The sequence below is a fragment of the Setaria italica genome, chromosome I (assembly GCF_000263155.2).
Source record: "Setaria italica strain Yugu1 chromosome I, Setaria_italica_v2.0, whole genome shotgun sequence".
Lineage (NCBI taxonomy): Eukaryota > Viridiplantae > Streptophyta > Magnoliopsida > Poales > Poaceae > Setaria > Setaria italica.
Window position 1 is genome coordinate 23,870,726 of NC_028450.1, and position 7,349 is coordinate 23,878,074.

Consider the following 7,349-nt stretch of genomic DNA (forward strand, 5'->3'; position numbering starts at 1 on the left):
TGCACAGCTAGTCGTAAACTGTATTTTTTCTGGAAGTACCTGAAATAAATCCAGACTAGTGATGAGTGAAACTGTTGTACTTCGGCTGGGTAGTTGTAATTGCTTGTTTGTGTTTCTCCTCTGGATTTCTCTTTTCTGTATTTAACCATAGCTTTGCTGTGGTCGTTTGTAAGAGAAAAAAAAAACTTGACCTAGGGGGGTAAGACAGCCCCCCGAGCATTTTGCTAAGAAGACCTTCTCACGCAGGTCGAGAAAACCCTCGAACCCCTGCCCCACCCTTACGTAGCGGCACCTTAGCCCATGTAAGACGACCAACAACCTGCAAAGGATCTCTACACAATGAAATATGAGAAGCAGGATCGTGCCCAGTTTGACAATGTCGTAGAGCGTGTTCAGTTTCGTGAATGTGTATTCAAGGTGAAGTTGAACCCAGAGGCATTCAGTGACACAAAGCTTCCAAAGTGCACCATCGTGAAGGCTGACGAGGTGTGTCCATCCACTGAAAGTCATCGCCTTCTGAGCGTGATCAACAAGCTTTTGCTGGAGAATCCAGGCTTAGCTTTGGTGCCCCGCACCTCCACGGGCTCTGTTTTCTCAGCTTTGGAAGCCCGAATCCAACAGAGGGTGCAGAATTCCAGATATGCGTGTGCCATGAACATTGGTGGTGCACAGTATCTTGTCTCGCAGTCAGACAGCAACAGCCTGTAGGAGGGGAGACTGCAGAGGGCTTCTATGGCTCTTCATTGCTCAAATACATCACGCTAAAGTGTGTGTCTCCAATGTGATCAGGCAGGACACTTGATTGAAGACTGCCCATGGCAATCCTCTGTGCTGGCGGCAGTTGTTTCTGTGAAATTAACCTTTTGCTTTGATGCATGACGTCTCAAGACTAAATGTGCGCTAATTGTACGAACAATCCAACTTGTGTTTGATGTATATTGTCAGTTGGATTGTATCAGAACAATGCTTTAGCTTGTATTTTACTCGGCATGGCCGGCTATCTCCTAGGACCATGGAGTGCGTTATTACTCGGTGCTTTAAGCTCATTATTATCTGGTGTTCTGCTCTTCTGAAGAGTGCTGGAATGGTATTGTTGCACTGTCTCCTTTTAATACACTACAGTGGTTCTATCTTACTCCCGTCGTCCCAAATTACTATTTGTTTTGATTTTTCTAGATACATAACTTTTAGTATATGTCTAGACATAATATATATTTAGGTGCTTACCAAAAGTTATATACTAGAAAATCAAAACGAATAGTAATTTGGGATGAAGGGAGTAGAATTCTAGACTAGTGATTTTACCGGCATTAGACCAGCTGGTCCTGTCCACGCTGGAGATGTGCGCGTAAACGTGCTGGCCTTCCTGCTGGTCACAAATAAATATAAAAGGCCTATGCATCTAAATATATATACTTTATAGTAAAATATATGAATTTAGGAAATTTAAAATAACCTATAATTTGAAATGAAATGGAGTGAGTAGCTATCACAAATAATTGCTTAACCACGAATTATTAGAAAGTTCAGAATTTATAAAAATATGGTGTAAAAGCTTCCATATAAAGGAAAAACCAGACGACAGATGCCAATTTCTTTCCTCGGGTCTCAAGAAACATGGAGGTAGTAAAACAACAAGAAATGAAACCACGCAAACACCACAAAAGAAAACATGAAATACAACATATGTATATCCTCTACATCGTCACGCAGGTAATGGTCGCCCGGAGCGGCTTTGCCCATCGTCTTGAAGAACCCGTCCCACTCCGTCAGGTCGACGGTTTCCCCCGCCGGCGGGGCCCAATCGAACTCCCGGACGAGCGCCGCCAGGAAGAGCTTAACGTGCAGCATCCCCAGGCCCATTCCGAGGCAGAACCTCCGCCCCGCGCCGAACGGCATCATCTTGATCTCCTTGGGCCCCGGCAACAGGCCGACGTCCTCCGCCTCGCCTCCGGGCATGAACCGTTCCGGCCGGAACTCGTGGGGGCCCTTCCACGTCTTGCCGTCCCTCCCGATGTCCCCCAGCATGAAGGGGACCCGCAGGCCGGTGGGCGGAACCGCCGCTACGCCGGCGACCTCGGCCGCGTCCTCGGCGCGGACGTAGCGCTGGGCTATCGACACCCCGGCGGGTGCATGCGGAGGCTCTCGAGCACGACGCAGTGCAGGTACGTCATGCCGCGGTGCCTGTCTTTTTTGTGTACGAGATTTCTTAGATGTTCTCAAAGGTGGATTATCACTTATATATTAGTTTTTTTCAAGAGTAAAAGGCACGTGTGGCCATTGTAGTTGTCTTCATGTTTCAATTTGGTCATCATACTAAGAAAAGTGTAAATCATGGTTACTAAACTCGCTCGACTATGTCGATATAGCTATGGGCCCATAATTATATGTATTTGTACTTATATGATGTATTGGTGTTCTATACAACAAACATTATTCCCTTCACTTCCTCTTTTGTATTTTCGTCCCTCTCTGTTGTTGGCCCCTTCTATATTCTGAAGAGATAACAATCTCTTCATCTATGTGCAGAATAACAAGATGTAGGGCAATTTTACACGATGGTTGAATCATCCAGACCTTATCTTCACATGCTAGAATATGAACAAATGAGACACATCTCACTATTTCTTTCTACCTATTGCATTGTTCATGTCACAAGAACAAGATGCTGAATGAACCAATGCACTATACCCTAATCATCAACTCTCAAGCTTGCTCATGTCGCCACAAGCCTTCAGTTCAACCTTGCTTTGCTGGTGAAGCTTACCTGCTCAGGGTATGAACCTAACTAAATCTTTGTGTGCGAGCGAGCCCTACTTGAGCATGTGCTCACCCTTTAATCCTCTTGTCGAACACAAATTCCCTATTTATCTAGGACTGGACCTGAAGTTGCCAACAATTAATATTAGAGGTTCTTGAAACATGAGCAATGAAATTAGCTCGCCATCTAGCTGCAAGCATGCTTAGGATCTTTGGATATGTAACCATTCAGTTAGTTATAAATCTTGGGGGAAAAAATAAAAACACAATATATATGCCACAATTGGACCACATTGGATGAGCAGACGTAGCCAAACTTGTTCCAGACGATCCGGATACGTACAATTAAGGATCTAATGACCATATCAGCGTAGTTGGTAGAGTTTAATGGCCACGATGTACACTTCCCTGAGTATGATGTCCAAACTGAAACATGGAGACAAGTAAAATCGCCATTCTCATATATTTTACTCTTTTTTCAATATCCTGCAACTAAGAATAAGTTTAGAAAAAAAAGGAAGTGATTCAAAGGTCACAAATAACATGGTGAAAGGACAGCAGCTATGTACCCGCTGATCATCCTCTTCGAAACCTCTTTTGTTTGGGTCTTTGCAATCATCCCATACTCTGAATCACAGATCAAGTGGTTAGATATAACATGCAAGCAACTGATTCATAATTAAAGAGAATAAGTATTTAGATGTCTGTGCCCAGGCTGTTCAATGTCCATGTACTGTATGCCAGGTGTGAGTTACGTTTGAGAAGATGAAGCTTGCATCTGGAAATTCGGAGTTAATTCAAATTGGTTTCAATAGGTAGCAAAGGTGCTAGATTTCATGGTAAAGGGAGAGTGTCTTTCTATTGATTGTTTTGTGAACCTTTGTTTCCTCAAGGTTGGGTCGTCTCCTCTAATGCTCTGATGAAGATATCTCTGGTGGTGTCTCAAACCTATCATATTATTTGAACAGCTTTTCTGCATATTTCCCAATTAGTTACACTGCTCTTTCGCAAGCTCTAATTCCCGGGATGTACCACTCGCAAGGATAAGGTGTTGATAGACTGTTCAAGAAGCCATGGCCTCAAAAAAATTACCGGCAAATCCAATATGGCTCGGCAAGGCCACGCCTGTAGTTCGAGTGCAACACGAAAACGTGTCAGCCCGGCTCTGCATTCCGTCCAGGACATCGTGCTGACTGTGGATTTCATATGGGGAGACGAGTGTAGATGGTGACCGGCGGAGCTGCTGCTTGCCCTGCCGGGTGGACAAAGGTGCGGGATGGAGCATGCCGTGGGGAAAAACGGTCATGGGTGTGCTGGGCGTGACGGAGGAGAAAAGTTGGTATTTTATTCTTGTAATTACTGTGGGTCCCACGACATATCCCTAACCCGGTTCAAGAAAAAACCAAATAAGGATTTGGCATAAGATCTCATCTCCCTAACCCTAACCCTCCCCTTCTTATCCCATTCTATTTCCCTTTCCCTATCCCAATCTCTACCCAAACACCACCTCCATGTAACGCGGATATCTTCAGATTACTACCCAAAAAGAATGTAGATCCATACCATGCATAGCCAAGCAGAGATCCCACGCCACCGTAAAACTGATTCTTCAAACTCTCAGAAAAAGAATCACAAGGTGCAGTACGCGAACTTACTATCCTTGTTAAGAAAGGTGCAGGAAGAGAAAACTACAAAATAGCGTAACACAACTAGTAACAACATATACACTTTTGAAGTAGCATCACAATATATACACATACACTTTTGATTGGCACATTAATTACTCTATTAATTAGCGCCCAGGACACTCCCCAGCCCAATGTCCAGGCTGCTTGCATTTGAAGCAAGAACCCGGCCTGCCATTGCCAGCTGCAGAAGAGCCATAGTTACCGCCCATAAAGCCTCCTGATGCAGCACCATTGCCATATGCCTGGTGCTGTGGGGCAGTAGCCTGCTGTGGGCAGTCTCTAGAATAGTGCCCAGGCTTATTACACTTGAAGCATAGATCCAACCTAACATTGCTACCAGCAGAACCATAGTTGTTGCCTATGAAGCCTCCAGCTCCCGGTTGTTGTTGATTATCCATACATGTAGATGGAGTAGACATCCCCCCGCTTACGCTTCCTTTCTGCCCAAACTGATTTACGCCACACACGTTCATGCCATAGGCATTATTGGAGGTAAGCACATTGTGACCACCTGGAGACTTGCTGAAACCAATGTTAGTAGCAAAGTTGCCTTGATCTCCTGTGCTTGGGCCTGATCTGCCCTGCAAAAGGCTGTCAATATCTTTACAAAGGATGCTGCTCTCCTTGGATGGGTCCAGTTTTTCAGCATTAACAATTTTACATTGCACACGTGGCTCATCATTGAAGCTTTCCTCCCTGATGCTCAACTTGAATAGATTTGGATGCCAACGGGCCCCTTCAATGATCTCAGTGAATCGGGCATCATCCCGGTCAATATTTCTTACTGTGTGAAGTTCTTGTGCCGTGCAGCCAAAAATATGTTCACCAGCCTCCTGGAATGCAGTAACATAGATAGTGCCAGTGTGATCTTGGATTTGAAACCTTACTGCGTACCTGTACTCACAGTTTCCAAAGCTCTTATCACATCTTTCACAAAGCCACGTCCCATCACCACAATCTACGACCTTTTTGTTGCATGGCTTCTCATTAAAAATCAAAGGGCATGCTGGATAACAAAAACTGTCAGTATGTACGTGTGAGATTGCAGCCTTAACAGTGATCCAGTTTGCCTTATCGCGTCCCAAGTTTCCATCCCCAATTTGCGCAATTGTTTTGCGGACAGCCTGGACTGAATTAAATTGTTCCCGGGATAGAGAAACACAAGCAGTGTTCTCTCCTTCAGCTATGTACCACTGCCTCAGCCTATCAGCATCAGAAAAGTCTGGTTTATTTTTACCGGGTTGAACTGATTGTACTCACCGATCTGCCATTAAATCACTGATGCGGGCACTTACTAAGCAGTATAGGATTCAACCAGAATCACACTGCAGCTGCAGCTGCTGACCTTCAACATCACAGAAGTTGCCCCAAAAGGTCACTTCCACACTCCAACCAGACATGTCCCTCAGTTGAAGGGTTCTTTTCTGGGTTTCGATGCCATTCTTCCTCGTTATCAAAACAGAAGGACCAACTGATGTAACAACACCAAGTAAATCTATCACAGTTTGACTATCAATGTCCTCTATTTCACTGATCTGCCGGAAATTGTACTGCGCCCTAGGAATGTTATAATCATCACTAGAACAAATCTCTACAGATGAGGTTAAAGCCTCCAGAGTTATTTCATTATCATTATTCAAAGCATTAAACTGCTTCTGTGCAGGCCTCACAGATCCTCTTGATATCAAGTACACCTTATCAACTTCAATTAGGTCATAAAACTGATCAACCGCTTCTTTGAAGCATACTGCACGAATTTCCCCACCTTCTCCATCAAGGAGATCAAATGAGAAAAGTCTTCCTGTACCTCTGGCATTGTTCCAATGCTTGACAGCAGTCTTAGCAGTCACCCTAGCCTTGATTGTCCACCTAGTATCATACGGATGCAATGCACTTATTGGGACAACACGGGATGTTGATACATTCCTAGCAACAGGGGTTCTATTGATATACCCTGGAGGCAGCTGTTGGTATGAAGGCTTTTCTGGGTGCTCATAAGTATTGCTAGGAGGGGTCAAGGCCTCACGTGTGCCACTAACAGTAAACCGTTGGTTATGATGAGATCTCAGAGAAGGCTGCTGAGATCTTGGTTCCACCATACTTGCATTTACAGTGTTTTGTGCTGATACTGTACCATAAGAGCCTCCAGTGAACATATTGTTATGATCAGGTACTACTGCCCGGCCATTGTTATGATCAGGTTCTAATGCCTGGCCAATGGAAGAACTCACTATGCCTTGAGCACCACTATAGGGTACACCATATGGTAGATTGTTGGAAGCCTGCTCTGCCCTCGGAGCAATAGAAGACCCCAGCATGCCTGGGCCACCGAAATCGGTTCCAATGTTTTTTTGAGCAGCAATTGCCGATAAGCTGGGATCTAGTACCTTCTCTAGACTTTGTGCCAAGTAGTTTTGGGGGCTCCCGATTATGGCACATTCAGTTTGCAGAATTTCAAGTTTCAACACAATGATGATCCTGATTACAGAAGGGAAGAAGTAAAGAACCATCAACAATCCGAAGTTAGGATATTCATCCCTTTAAGAGGTATTCAATAAGTTCTAAGGGGGTGTTTGGTTCCACGGACTAAAGTTTAGTCCTTTAGTCCTTGTCACATCGAATGTTTAGATACTAATTTGGAGTATTAAACATAGACTAATTACAAAACCAATTGCAATTTTGATAGTTTTGCTGGAACATGATGAAGAAATGCTTCTACATTCCAGCGTAGACGCCTTACCAAGCTTATAATTGTTGTTGGAAAACTTGGAGAATTAACTATATGTAGCCATTATCTTTTGCACCTGCTTCACGTTACTTATTCAAGAAATAGCATTCTCAGAAGTATGTATTCTATTCTGCAGTTATGGTCGTGTGAAACCTGATGTTGTTGCATATAGC

General features: G+C 44.1%; 1 pseudogene; it reads right to left on the reverse strand.

Annotated features, from left to right (window-relative positions):
• Positions 1–4,402: 4,402 nt before the first annotated feature.
• The window catches only part of LOC101773158, a 4,377-nt pseudogene continuing 1,430 nt past the window's right edge, over positions 4,403–7,349 (reverse strand).